Here is a 15,725-nt window from a genome sequence, read left to right as displayed (position 1 = left end):
ATAAGGCATAAATACCCAATATAAGCAATGAAAAGGGAGAACATTACTTCAAAATCTACAGATATTTAGAAGACACTAAAAAGATTTGAATATAACAATATTTTACTAAAAGATAATGTTAATTCTACAATATATCTTCCTGAAAAGACGAAGGATCCCTTTTTGAAAAATTTTTTAAGGCTAGCATTACCCTAAGGCTAAAACCAGACAGACATTCAGGAAAAAAATAATTAATGACCAATATTTCTCCTGAACATAGACACAAACAATCTTAACAATATTTGCAAATGAAATCTTGGAATATTGAAAAGAAAAGTACATTATGGCCAAGTAGGATTTAATTTAGGAATGCAAGGTTGGTTCAACATATAAAACCAAGTGATATAATTCTTCATGTCAATAGGCTAAAACAGAATCATTGTATGATCAGTTCAGTAGATGCAGGAGAAATATTTGACAAAAAATTTTCACATCTATTTACAATAAAACTTTAAATAAACTGGAAAAAAGGGCAGCCTTCTCAAATAATTAAAGGGCAGATACAGAAAACCTACAGTAAACACCATATTTAACAGTTGGAAAAAAGGCAAGAATATTTACTTGACTCTATTTCTGGTTAATATTATACCAGCAAATTTAGCCAGCGCAATAAGTAAAGCAAAGTAAGGAGTGGGCCTGCAAGCTGGAAAGGAAGAAATGAAAGTGCTATTTGTAGACAACATATCCTTCTATGTAGAAGATCTCAAAAAGTACACAAAATACTTACTAGACCTGATAAGCAGGTTTTGTAAAATATCTAAATAATTGGAGAGTTACAATGTTTAAAGACTAAAAGATTCAATATTGTTAAGATATAAATTCTCCTCAAAGTGGAATTGATATCTTAATTCTTATTGGATGCAATATGCACACACACAAAACCCAGCAAGCAATTTTTGGTAGAAATTGACAAGCTTTGATTCAGAAATTTATATGGATTGCAAATGACCTAGAATAGAGCACAGTACTTTGAAAAAGAAAAACAATGTTGTAAGACTCACCCTACCTGATATCAAGGCCTATTATAAAGCTACAATAATTAAGACTGTGGCATTGGCATAAGATTAGAGACAGGTCAATGAAATAAAACAGATTATAGAAATCAAGCCATACATAATGATTCTGAGCAACTAATTTTAAACAAAATTATAAGGTAATTCAATAGACAACATAGTCTCTTCAACAAGATGGAAGTCTATGTGCAAAAAAAAAAAAAAATGAACCTTGACATTTAGCTCACACTATATATAAAAATCATTTGAAGTAGGTCATGGACATAAACGTAAAGCCAGAAACTAAAGTTTTAGAAGAAAACTGTGAGTTTGAGTTATGCAAATATTTTTCAAACAGGCTACAAAAATGCAAAGCATAAAATTAAAATTGATAAGTTGGAGTTCATTATAATGATAATATCTGCCTTTCAAAATACACCGTTAAGAAAATTAACTTCTTCATATTCACTCTACAGACACTGAGTTCTGCAGTACTGCTTTCACCAAGCAGTACTGGTTCCCCTTAGTGGGCAAAGATATTTGAAAACCCCAGTCTGACTGCTCTGGGTGCTCATAACCAATGGGATGTCATTACATCTACATCACTTTCAGTGCATTTGGCAAGGGGTCAGAATTCATATTTAAATGTATGAGTTTCTACTGATCTCTCCTATTTATCTTTTTCATGAAATCTTTGATGTTTTACTAGTATATATTTTGTCTTACACTGAAAATAATGGTTTCCAACCACACTAGCAGATACTTAACTGTTTTACCTTATAGTATACCTAAACAAGTCACAAATTATCTACACTAATATTAGTATAAGAATAAATGAACAAAAACAGATAACAAGTGAACAAATCAATTTTTTCTGAGTCAGGGTCTCACTGTTGCCCAGGCTGGAGTGCAGTGGCATAATTTTGGCTCACTGCAACCTCCACTTTCCAGGTTCAAGCAATTCTCTCACCTCAGCCTCCCAAGCACTGGCACTACAAGCATATGCCACCACACCTGGCTAATTTTTGTATTTTTTGTTAGAGACAGGGTTTCACCATGTTGGCCAGGCTGATCTCAAACTCCTGACCTTGAGCAATGCATCTGCCTCAGCTTCCCAAAGTGCTGGGATTACATGTCTGAGCCTCTGCGCCTGGCCAAACAAAATACATTCCTTTTTTTTTTCTTTTCTTTTTGAGACAGCGTCTCACTCTGTCACCCAGATAGGAGTGCAGTGGCAGAATCTTGGCTCACTGCAACCTCCACCTCCCATGTTCAAGTGATTCTCCTGCCTCAGTCTCTTAACTGGGATTACAGGCACATGCCACCACACCCAGCTAATTTTGTATTTTTAGTAGAGATGGGGTTTCACAGTGTTGGCCAGGCTGGTCTCAAACTCCTGACCTCAAGTGAACCATCTGCCTTGGCCTCCCAAAGTGATGGGGTTACAGGCATGAGCCACTGTGCTTGGCCAACAAAATACATTCTTATGTGGAAACCCTTATTTCAATATTTTTCTAGTTGAATAGCTATAAAATTGAACCAAGTTAAAAATAATTACATCAACAATCCAAGCTACAAACGTATGTCTTGAAGAAGGTATAGTCATAGATAATAGATGTTTTGTGAAAACTAACTCCCCATTCTTCCTACTCACAATATTCTCTCCTTTTTTTATTTATTTATTCTTATTTTTATTTATTTTTTATTTTTTTATTATAAATTTAATTTTACTTCCAAGCTAGCTGCAGCTTATCTTGGGAGGGTGAGGGAAATGAAGATGCTGTTAAAGGGCCATGGGAGAGAAAAGGTATCTGCGGGAAGAGGAGAATAATCTCCTGTGACTCTGCTGCCTTATGGACACACTGGAGCAGGGATTGGGCCCCCAAGGCCTCAGGTAGCCCTGGGCCTGTGGCTTTGCTGGGGGCAGCCCATGTGGCTGCTCGTGTGGGTTGGAGGCTAGAGACTGAAGCTTTCCCAAGTGGGCATTGCATGTTGCTACTGACTCCACTGTTCTGGGGTCCTGCTCCCACCACTCTACAAGGCACTCTCTCCAGTGGCCTGACTTCCACGGATACACTAGACATTTCCTTGGTGAGGGCTCTCTGTGGCAGCTGCACCTCACATTTCCACTTGGCATCACTCGTGGAAGGAACACATGTCAGTGTGAGGAAGGGGTCATGGTGGATATGGGGGTGGGCTGTCTCTCCACCTCCTCATATTATGCTAATAGGGACACAGGTACATTCAGATGCCTTTGCAGAAAGAGAAGGCAGAGTCTCTTGAGCTCATAAAGCAAGGCGTGGAGGAATCCTCAATCTTTGTCCCTCACAAGGTAACTGTCTCAGGCTTTACAAGCCATGAGAGACACATCAGAGCCCTGGGCACTGTCCCTGCAGGCAGCCTGAAAGTAGCTCCCTCCTTTTCCACCTGAGCTCCACCTCTTCCACATCACAGCAGCAACCTCAGCTCCAGTGACCACTGCTCCCAGGACGATCAGGCCAGCAACGATGCCCACGATGGGGATGGTGGGCTGGGAAGACAGCTCTCATCTCAGGGTGAGGGGCTCCAGCAGCCCCTCATGCTGTACATGGCACGTGTATCTCTGCTTCTCTCCAGAAGGCACCACCACAGCTGCCAATTTTGGAAGGTTCCACCCCTGCTGGCCTGGTCTCTACAAGCTCCATGTCCTCCCCATCCCACTGCCAGGTCAGTGTGATCTCCGCAGGGTAGAAACCCAGGGCCCAGCACTTCAGGGTGGCCTCATAGTCAGAGATGGGGTGGTGGGTCACATGTGTCTTTGGGGGATCCGCACGCTGCAACGTCTCCTTGCCTTTCTCCACCTATCTGCAGAGCCACTCCACGCACGTGTCCTCCAAGTAGGCTCTTTGGTGCTCCACCTCACAGGCCTCCTCTGACTTGAGCCAGGAGACCTGAGCCGCGGTGTCCGCCGCCGTCCAGGAGTGCAGGTCCTCGTTCAAGGTGAGGTAATCCTTGCCGTCGTAGGCGAACTGTTCGTACCCGCGGAGAAAGCGCCCATCGGGCCCCAGGTCGCAGCCATGCATCCACTGGAGGGTGTGAGACCCGGCCTCACTCTGGTTGTAGTAGCGGAGCAGGGTCCGCAGGTTCACTCGGAAACTCTGTGCGGTGTCCCTGGCGCTCTTTGTCTCCCGGTCCCAATACTCTGGCCCCTCCTGCTCCATCCACGGCATCCGCGGCTCCATCCTCGGAATCACGGCGGCGTCGCCGAGGTCTCGGTCAGGGCCAGGGATCCCAAGAGCAGCATGAGGAGGCTTCGGGGCGACATGATGCCATCCTCTGTGTCTGCGGAGCTATTCTCTCTCTTTTTAAGTCATTTTTGTGGATGAGTTTTTTACATATTTCCCACACTGATTCTTAATTTGGTAGCTTTTATATTCTAGGTGTCATATTTGCTTTTAATTGCCAGCCCTATATAATACAATTTACCTACTAGACATAGCCAAATTAATTTAATTTCTATTCATGAAGCCATAGCTAGGAATTGCACCTTTTCTTTGTGCTAGTGAATGTTTTGAGGTCTGAGTTCTTAACTGCAGTATCCACAAAGGAACTCATTAAATAAGGAGGACTGCCTGTGATGCATCATGTAGTGATGCTAATTGCGGATTATTTATTCTAGTAGCTTGGGCTCTCGCTGGTTTTGAGAAAGTTTTGACACATTTCTGCTATAGAGAAATTTCTAACCTAATGAAAGATCACAGAATTTGCTAGGAAGTCATTCAGTTGCTATTCAGTCTGTCTTTCAAATCTGAAGCTCTGAAAGATCTCAGGTAATCCTTGAAATACTTATCAGGAATTTTTGACACATTTCTGCTGTAGAGAAATGTATTTCTGACCTGATGAGGACACTGAAAGATCACAGAATTTACTAGGAAGTCTTTCAGTTGCTATTCAGCCTGTCTTGCAAATATGAAGCTGTGAAAAATCTGAGGTAATCCTTGACATAGTTATTAGGAATCTTCTCTAGACTGTTCTTCTTAAAGCACTATACCCCTTTCATACAACCAGGGCTTGATAGCCTTGTTGGTAATAGACAACACAAACATCACAGCTTCTTTCTTCACTATATCAAGGCATGCAATGCCTGCACACCCTCCTCGTGGAATCTTTTTACCAGATACTCTAGTTTGAATGTTTGTCCTCTCTGAAACTTACCTTGAAACTTAATCCCCAGTGAGGCAGTATTGAGAAGTGGGGCCTTTAAGAGGTGATTGGGTCATGAGAGCTGTGTCCTCATGAGTGGATTAATTCATACATAGTGTAATGTATTAATAAGTTAATGGATTGTCACAGAAGTGGGACTAGTAATTTTATGAGAAAAGGAAGAGAGACATGAGCTAGCATGCTTAGCCCCCTCATTATGTAGTGCTCTGCATTATCTTGGAACTCTGCAGAGCATCCATAGGAGCAAGAAGGCTGTTAATCCCACGTGGCCCACAATTTTGGACTTCTCAACCTCTACAACTATAAAAACTAAATTGTGCTCCTTTATAAATTACCCCATTTTAGATATTCTGTTATAAGCCACAGAAAATAGACTAGGATACCAGAAAAGAGAGCATCTCCACATAAACTCTAATATCAATATTTTAAAGGTCAGTAACTGCTTTGAAGGATCATCACATATTGTTTTATGAACAAATGAATAAACAAAGGTTATCTTTATTACCTTTTAATTATACCTAAAAGAAAATAAAAATAGCACAAAGAGCAACTTAGCTTTCATTAATCAATTTCTGATTAATTAAAACTCAGGTATTCTAGAGTCTACGCACTTAAAAATTATGTTATGCTGCCTCTTCTGCCTCCCTTTCCCTTCTATAATTCACACAATTATCTTCCATTTCTGAATTGGTTAATGATAGATGATGTTTGCATACAGATGCTCCTATTTAGCCAAACTTTAATATTGAAAAAAAACTCCATAAAAACACTTCAAGTCACCATTTAATCAAAAATTTAATCTTAATCCTTATGTTTTAGTGTTCAAAAATGACCTCTCATAGGTCCTGGCAGTGAGATAGTTTATTGGGAATACAGACCTAGGATAATCATGCTGGATCTTTAAATGAGCTAAGAGGATTCTTAGCCGCAGAACATTGGAGATGGGATTGATGCTAAATATTCAGTGACTGCCCTGAGCTTTGACCCTCTAGGATTGGAAAGTATAGAAATTTAGTCCCTTGGGAGTTGTGTTCTGGTTGATGATACTCTTTTTTTGCTAGTTTGCCAAAAAAAAAAAAGAAGAAGAAGAAGAAGAAGATCCTGGCCCTGGATTTTGTTGTGGAGAAGATCCACAGGAAGCTTGATTTAATGTCTAACGTTGCTTTGAAATTCCACGTCTATGGGCAATATCAATGTGTTCATGGATATGGCTCCCTGAAAAGTGTCATACCATACACAATTATAGCTGCCAGAGACAGGCCAAATCAGTGCCTGTCGTTGGAATAACTATGTGGTCATCTGCTGGCAAAACATGCTCATGTTCATATGGTCTCTTTTACTATATATAAAGTGGTACAGTATAACTTGGCAGTAGATTGTATAGTATAAATGCTAAACAAACCACTAAAATAACAAAACAGAGCCATAGCTTATAATCCAAAAAGAAGAGAAGTAATCATAACAAATAATCCAAAACAAGGTAGAAAAATAGAACGAAAAACAGAACAAATAGAAAACAAAATAGGATAGTCTAATCTAATGATATAAATACTCAGATTAAACATAAATAATCTAAAGACACCAATTAGAAGCAGAGATTGTCAGATAAAAAGCAGAGACTACATGCTGCCTACAAGAAACACACTTTAAATGTAAAGATACAAATGGGTTTAAAGTAAAAGAATGGAAAAAAGATATACCATGATAACACAAGTCAAAAGAAATCTGGAGGGCCTATCTTAATATCAGATAAAATATATGTCGGGATAAATAATAACTAACAGAGATTTTTTAAAGACCAGTTCATAGTGATAAAGGAATCAGTTTATCATGAGAACATAATCCTAAACACTTAGGCACTCAATAGCAGAGCTTCACCATACATGAAGCAATAGCAGATAAAATTTCAAAGGAAAAATAGATAAATCCACAATTACAATTGGAAATTTCAGTGTGTTCTCACTAATTGAGAGAATGAGAAGATTGACTATTAGTAAGGTTATAGTAGATAAGTTTGAACACCAAAATCAACTGATTTGACCTAGTTGACATTTGTAGAACAACCACCCCAAAATGGTACAATATACATTTTTAAGTCCATGTAAAAACATTTACCAAGACAGATCAATAAATTTAAAAGGTAAGGTGATTCATTTTTGTGTGATTCTAATGTAATTCATTGTAAATCAATTACATTAGAAATTAAATTAGAAATCAATAACAGAAAAGCAACTGAAAAATATCAAATATATGGAAACTAAATAACACATTGATAAATAACCCATTGGTCAAAGAATGAATCAAAAACAAAATGAAGCATTTTGAACTCAATGAAAATAAAATGCAACATATCAACATTTGTGGAATGTCTCTAAAGTAATACTTGAAGAGAAATTTAGAGTGCTAAAGGAATGCATTAGAAAAGAAGAAAAGTCTCAAACCAGCGAATCAGTTTCCACCTTAAGAAGCTAGGAGCAGGAAAAAATGAAATGCATTATAAACAGCAGAATGATCTGTTCAAAGCATAAATTAAATAGGAAAAAAAAAGAAAATACATCAAAAGCTGGCTTTTTGAAAAGATAGATATGTCAGACTCAGGAAAAAGGAGAGATGACAGAATTATTCAAATCAGAAATGAGAGAAGTGGCATTACTATGGACTTTACAGACATTCCAAAGATTATGAATATCTTAATGCCAATAAACTTGATAACTTAGATGAAGTGGAAAAACCCTTTGAAAGACACAAACTACCACAGCTCACTCAAGAAGAAATAGATATTAATAACATAGTCCCATATCAATTTTAAAAATTCAATTAGTAGTTTAAAACCTTATCAAATTCAAAATAAAACCCCAGGATCAGCTTCACTGGTGAACTGTCTGAAACCAAACAATATTTAAGGAGGCAACAATTCAAATTCTATACATGTTTTTTCACAAAATTGAAGAGGAAGGGATAGTTTCCAATTCATTATATTAGGTCAGCATTACCATGATACAAAACCAAAAGATAAGAAAATAAAACTACAGACCAAAATCCCTCATAAATATGCAAAAGTCTAAACAAAATTTTAGCAAATTGAATGTCACATTATATGAAAAGGATAATACATCAAGACCAAGTGGGTTTTCTCTCAGAAATGCAAGGTTGGATTAACATTTGAAAATCAGTCAATGTAAGTCACCACATCAGTAAACAAAAAGGGAAACCATATTATTATCTCAATAGATGAAGAAAAGTATTTGACAAAAATCTATCATCTAAAAAGGAACTCACTTCTTCAATAGATAAAAAGGAAGTGAAAACCCTACAGTTAATATCATATAGTGAAAGACTGTTTTTCTTTAGAAAAAAGCAAGGATGTCTCCTCTGTCATTTCTTTTTTATTTTTTTTTTCCTTCGAGATGGAGTTTCATTCTTGTCACTCAGGCTGGAGTGCAGTGGTACCATCTCGGCTCACTGCAACTTCCATCTCCCAGGTTCAAGTGATTCTCCTGCCTCAGCCTCCCGAGTACTTGGGACTATAGGCATGCACCACTACTCCCAGCTAATTTTGTGTTTTTAGTAGAGACAGGGTTTCACCATGTTTGACAGGATGGTCTCGATCTCTTGACCTCCTGACCCGCCCCCCTTGGCTTTCCAAAGTACTGAGATTACAGGCGTGAGCCACCACGCCCAGCCTCATCTGTCATTTCTATTGATCAATATACCGGAGGTCCAAGCCAGTACAATCAGTCAAAAAATGGCATTAAATTTGGAAAAAATAAAGAAGTAAAACTCTATTTGCAGATGGTATGCTCATTGATATGGTTTGGCTGTGTCCCCACCCAAATATCATCTTGAATTGTAGCTCCCACAATTCCCACATGTTGTGGGAGGAAACTAGTGAGAGGTAATTGAATCATGGGGATGGGTCATTTTTGTGCCATTCTCATGATAGTGAAGAAGTCTCACAAGATCTGATGGTTTTATAAAGGAGGAATTTCCCTGCACAAATTCTCTTCTCTTGTCTCACACGATGTGAGATATGCTTTTCGCCTTCTGCCATGATTGTGAGGCCTCCCTAGCCAGGTGGAACTGTGAGTCCATTAAATCTCTTCCTTTTGTAAATAGCCCAGTCTTGGTATGTCTTTGTCAGCAGCATGAAAACAAATTAATACAGTCATGTATGTAAAAAAACTTAAATCTTCAAAAAAGATACTAACAACTGATATTTGGGATTAGTAGGATCTTAGCATACAAGGTCAATAGACAAAACTCCACAATAAACAATCAGAAATTGAAATTTAAAAACAATGCTACTTGCAATAGTGTTAAAATATGAAATATGAATAGACATAATAAAATATGTGAAAATTATAGAACATTGCTGAAAGAAATTTAGAAGGACCAAAATAGAGAAATAGACCTAGTTTATTAGTTGGAAGACTCTGTGTTGTCAAGATATTAATTCTCCCCAAATTGATCTATAGATTTTACACAATCTCTATCAAAATACCAGCCAATATTTTTTTTGTGTAGAATTTGACAAACTGCCTTAGCTGTGTCCCAGAGATTCTGGTATATTGTATCTTTGTTTTCATTAATTTCAAAGAACTTATTTGTCTCTGCCATAATTTCATCATGTACCCCATAGCCATTTAGGAGCATGTTAATTTTCATGGTTTTGAGTGATTTTCTTAGTCTTGACTCCTATTTTTATTTCACTGTGGTCTGAGAGTGTGTTTGGTATAATTTTGGTTCTTTTGCATTTGCCAAGGATTGTTTTTTGTTAAATTATGTGGTCAATTTTAGAGTGTGTGCCATGTGGTAATGAGAAGAATGTATATTCTGTTGTTTTTGGGTGGAGAGTTCTGCAGAGGTCTGTCAGATCCATTTGGTCCAATGTTGAGTTTGGGTCCTAAATATCTTTGTTAATTTTCTGCCTCGATCTATCTAACAATGTCAGTGGAGTGTTAAGCGTCTCCCACTTTTATTATGTAGGAGTCTATGTCTCTTTGTAGGTCTCCAAGAACTTGCTTTTTTTGTGTTGGTTGCATTTATATTTAGGATAGTTAGGTCTTCTTGTTGAATTGAAACCTTTACTATTATGTAATGCCCTTTTTTGTCTTTTTAAAATCTTTGTTGGTTTAAAGTCTGTTTTTTGTTTTTGTTTTGTTTTGTTCTGTTTTTGCAACTCCTGCTTTTTTCTGTTTTTCTTTTGCTTGGTAAATTTTCCTCCATCCCTTTGTTTTGAGACTATGGTGTCATTATGTGTGATAGGCTCTTGAAGACAGCATACCATTGGGTCTTTCTTTTTTTTAACCAGCTTGCCACTCTGTGCCTTCTAAGTGGGGGCACTTAGCCCATTTACATTCAGGATTATTGTTGATATATGTCATTGTGCTGTAAGCTGGTTATTATGCTGGCTTGTTGGTGTGGCTGGCTTGTTGGTGTGGTTGGTCTCTGTATTTAAGCATGCTTTTATATTAGCTGGTAGCAGTCTTTCCTTCCTATAGTTAGTGCTCCTTTCAAGATCTGCTGTAAGGCAGGTCTAAATCTTTCTGTCTTGTAAGGCTTCAGCTGAGAGGTTCACTGTTAGCCTGATAAAGTTATCTTTGTAAGCAACCTGTCTAGCTGCCTTTAACATTATTTTTTATTTTGACCTTGAAAAATCTGACAATTTTGGGTCTTGATGATGATCTTATTCTGTAAAATCTTGCAGGAATTCTCTGTATTTCTTTAATTTAATTGTTGACCTCTCTAGCAAGGTTGGGGAAGTTTTCATGTTTGATAGCCTGAAATACATTTTCCAAGTTGTTTGCTTCCTCCCCATCCCTTTCAGAAATGCCAGTGATTAATAGATTTAGACTCTTTACATAATTTCACACTTCTTGGAGGTTTTTTTCATTCCTTTTCTTTCCTATTTATTGTTGTCTAATTGACTCATTTCAGAGAACCAGTCTTCAAGTTCTGAGATTCTTTCCTCTGCTTGGTCTATTCTGCTGCTAATACTTGTGATTGCATTGTGAAATTCTTGTATGGTGCCATTCAGCTCTGTCAGATCCATTAAGCTCTGTTTTATACCAGCTATTTCATCCTTCTACTCCTGTATTGTTTTATTTTGATTCTTAGTTTTCTTGGATGGGGTTTTGTTGTTCTCCAAATCTTTATGATCTGTGTTCCTGTCCATATTCTGAATTGCATTTCTGTCATTTCAGCCAGCTCAACCTGATTAAGAACTCTTGGCTGGGTGCAGTGGCTAACACCTGTAATCCCAGCACTTTGGGAGGCCAAGACAGGTGTGTCATGAGATCAGGAGTTCAAGACCAGCCTGGTGAACATAGTGAAATCCCGCCTCTACTAAAAATGCAAAAGTTAACCAGGTGTGGTGGCAGATGCCTGTAATCCCAGCTACTTGGGAGGCTGAGGCTGGAGAATTTCTTGAACATGGGAGGCAGCGGTTGCAGTGAGCCAAGATCACACCATTGCACTCTAGCCTGGGCTGCAGTGCAAGACTCAGACTCAAGAAAAAAAATGAACTCTTGTGCAGTGTTATCTGGGGAATTCAAAGCACTAAATGTCCACATCAAAACCTTAGAAAGAGGCAGGGCGTGGTGACTCATACCTGTAATCCAACCACTTTGGAGGCCAAGGTGGGTGGATCACCTGAGGTCAGGAGTTCAAGACCAGCCTGACCAACATGGTGAAACCCCATCTTAAAAAAAAAAAAAAGAGTAAAAAAAACTAAAATAAAATAAAAATAATTTTTAAAAAGACATTAGAAAGATCTCAAATTAACAACCTAACATCACAACTGAAGAAATTAGAGAAGCAAGAACAAATCATCTCTGAAGCTATCAGAAGATAAGAAATAACCAAAATCAGAGCTTAACTGAAGGAAATCAAGACACACACACACACACACATACACACACACACACACACAAAAACATTCAAAATAATAAATCCAGGAGTTGGTTTTCTTGAAAAAAAAAATTGATAAGAAAGATAGGCCACTAGCTAGACTAATAAAGAAAAAAAGAGGAAACATCCAAACAAACACAATTAGGAATGGTGAGGGGAATGTGACCCCTAACCCCACAGGAATAAGAATAACCATCAGAAACTACAATGAACATCTCTATGCACACAAACTAAAAAAACCTAGAAGAGATGGATAAATTCCTAGACACATACATGCTCCCAAGATTGAACCAGGAAAAGAATTGATTTCTTGAACAGACCAATAATGAGCTCTGAAGCTGAATTAGTAATAATTAGCCTATCATCCAAAAAAACAGTCCAGGACCTCATGGATTCACAGGCGAATTCCACCATATGTACAAAGAAGAGCTGGTACCATTCCTACTGAAACTTCCAAAAAATTGAGGATCAGGGACTCCTCCCCAATTCATTCTATAAAAACGGTATCATTCTGATACCAAAACTTGGCAGAGCTGCAACAAAAAAAGAAAACTTTAGGCTAATGTTCTTGATAAATATTGAAGCAAAAATCCTCAACTAAATAAATCTCATTTATTTATTTGCTTATGCTGAGGTTGGCTCAGCACAAGCAAATAAATAAATGAGATTCATCACATAAATGGAACTAAAGACAAAAGCCACATGATTATCTCAATAGATGAAGAAAATGCTTTCAATAAAATTCAACACTGTTTCATGTTAAAATCTCTCCATAAAATAGGTATTGAGGAAACATACCTCAAAATACTTAAAGCCATCTAGGACAAACACTCAGCCAACATCGTGCTGCATGGGCAAAAGCTGGAGGCATTTTCCTTGAAAACTGGCACAAGACAAGGATGCCCTCTCTCACCACTCTTCAACATAGCATTGGAAGCCCTAGCCAGAGCAATCCGGTAAAAGAAAAAAGTAAAGAGCATGCAAAGAGGAAGAGAAGAAGTAAAACTATCTCTGTTTACGGATAACATGGTTCTATGTCTAAAAAACACCATAGTCTCAGCTCAAAAGCTTCTTCAGCTAATAAACAACTTCAGCAAAGTTTCAGGATGCAAAATCAATTTAACAAAAATCACCAACATTCCTATGCACTAACAACAGCCAAGCCAAGAGCCAAATCAGGAAGGTAATCCCTTTCACAATTGTAATGAAAAGAATAAAATACCTAGGAGTACAGCTATCCAGAGAGGTGAATGATCTCTACAATGAGAATTACAAAACGCTGCTCAAAGAAATCAGAGAAGACACAAGCAAATGGAAAAACATCCCATGCTCATGGATAAAAAGAATTAATATCATTAAAATGGGTGTAGTTCCCAAACCAATTAACAGATTCAGTGCTATTCCTACCTAACTACCAAGGATATTCTTCACAGAACTATTTTTTTAAAATGATTTTAAAATTCATATGGAAGCCAAAAAGATCCCAAGTAGCCAAGGCAATCCTACACAAAAAGAACAAAGCTGGAGGCATCATGTTACCCAACTTCAAACTATACTACAGTGCTACAGTAACCAAGACAGCATGGTACTAGCACAAAAACAGGAACATAGACCAATGGAACAGTATAGAGGGCCCAAAAATAAGGCTATACACCTGGGACCATCTGATCTTCAGCAAAGCTGACAAAAACAAGCAATGGGGAAAAGACTCCCTATTCATTAAATGGTGCTGGGCTAATAAACTGGCTATCCATATAAAGAGGATTGAAGCTGGATCCCTTTCTTATGCCATATACAAAAATCAACTCAAGATGGATTAAAGACCTAAATGTTAAACCCAAAACTATAAAATTCTGGAAGACAATATAGGCAATACCATCCTGGATATAGGAACGGGCAAAGATTTAATGACAAAGACACCAAAAGCAATCTCAATGAACATGAAAGTTGACAAATGGGATCTAACTAAACTAAAGAGCTTCTGCACAGCAAAAGAAACTATTGACAGGGTAAACAGACAACCTACAGGATGGGAGAAAATATTCGCAAACAATGAGTCTGACAGAGGTCTAATATCCAACGTCTATGAGAAACTTAAACAAATTTACAAGAGAAAAACAAACAACCCCATTTAAAAAGTGGACAAAGGACATGAATGGACACTTCAAAATAAGACATACATGTGGCCAACAACCATAGTTTTAAAAAGCTCAGTTATCACTGATCATTGGAGCAGTGCAAATCAAAACCACAATGAGATAACATCTCATACCAGTTTAAATGGCTATTACTAAAAAGCCAAAAAATAACAGATGCTGGCAAAGTTGTGGAGAAAAAAGAACACTTATACACTGTTGATGAAAGTGTAAATTAGTTCAACTGTTATGGAAAGCAGTATGGTGATTCTTCAAAGAGCTAAAAGCAAAACTACCATTCAAACCAGCAATCCCGTTACTGGGTATGTATCCAGAGGAATAGAAATCATTCTATTGTAAAGTCACATGCATGCAAATGTTCATTGCAACTCTATTCACAATAGAAAAGACATGGAATCAATCTAAATGCCCATGAATGATAGATAAAGAAAATGTGGTACATACACACCATGGAATACTATACAGCCATAAAAAGAATAAGATCATGTCCTTTGCAGGGGCATGGATGGAGCTGGAGGTCATTATCCTTAGCAAACTAACTGCAGGAACAGAAAATCAAATACCACTTGTTCTCACTTACAAGTGGGAGCTAAATGATGATAACTCATGAATACAAAGAAAAGAACAACAGACATGAGTCTACTTGAGGCTGGAGGTTGGGAGAAGGGAGAGAAGCAGAAAAAATAGCTATTGGTACTAGGCTTAATACCTGGTTGGTGAAATAATCTGTACAGCAAACCCCCATGATACAAGTTTACCTATATAACAAACCTTTACATGTACTAGCAAACCTAAAATAAAAGTTTAAAAATAATGAATTTGACAAACTGATTCTAAAATTCATATGGATATACAAAAGACTGAAAGTGGTGAAAACAATCTTAAAAAGGAAGAAAATATTTGGAGAACTTACTACCTAATTTCAATACATTCCATAAAGCTATCATTTCAAGATTATATGGAACTGGCCTAAAATTGATAAACTATGTATGTGACCTCATTTGTAGTAAGTTCTAAAATAGGCAAAATTGGTCTATGTTGCAAAAAATTAGAATAGTTTCTGCCTCAATAGGTGGGTTATCTATGAAAGGACATGAAAGAAATTTCTCATGTGCTAGAAATGTATATTTTCATATGGTCATGTATTTCTTAAAACTCATCAAGCAATACACTTAAAATGTTTGCACTTCACTATGTGTTCATTATACCATGATGAAAGAAATGAGAACATAAAATTTATTTTGTAAATAGAGCAAAACTTAATAATGTACCATCAGAAATGAAAATTATTTCAGTGAAAAAATTGAATATGAAAAATGCAACCTACTTTATACTTTTAAATAATAGTTCAAATTATTCCCATGAGAACTTTGTCTCTTGGAAAAGGATCTTCATATTATTTAAAGTTATAAAGCAATGGCATTAT

The 15,725-nt window shown here is 37.3% G+C and overlaps 1 pseudogene; it reads right to left on the bottom strand.

Annotated features, from left to right (window-relative positions):
• Nucleotides 1-3,372: 3,372 nt before the first annotated feature.
• LOC105714460 (popy class I histocompatibility antigen, alpha chain E-like) lies at nt 3,373-4,335 on the bottom strand (annotated as a pseudogene).
• Between the last annotated feature and the right edge of the window lie 11,390 nt (nt 4,336-15,725).

This window comes from Aotus nancymaae, unplaced genomic scaffold (genome assembly GCF_030222135.1).
Source record: "Aotus nancymaae isolate 86718 unplaced genomic scaffold, 86718_ANA_hifiasm-v0.15.2.pri h1tg000064l_1, whole genome shotgun sequence".
Lineage (NCBI taxonomy): Eukaryota > Metazoa > Chordata > Mammalia > Primates > Aotidae > Aotus > Aotus nancymaae.
Note: the sequence above shows the minus strand (reverse complement) of the source record. Positions and strands in the feature narration are given on the sequence as shown.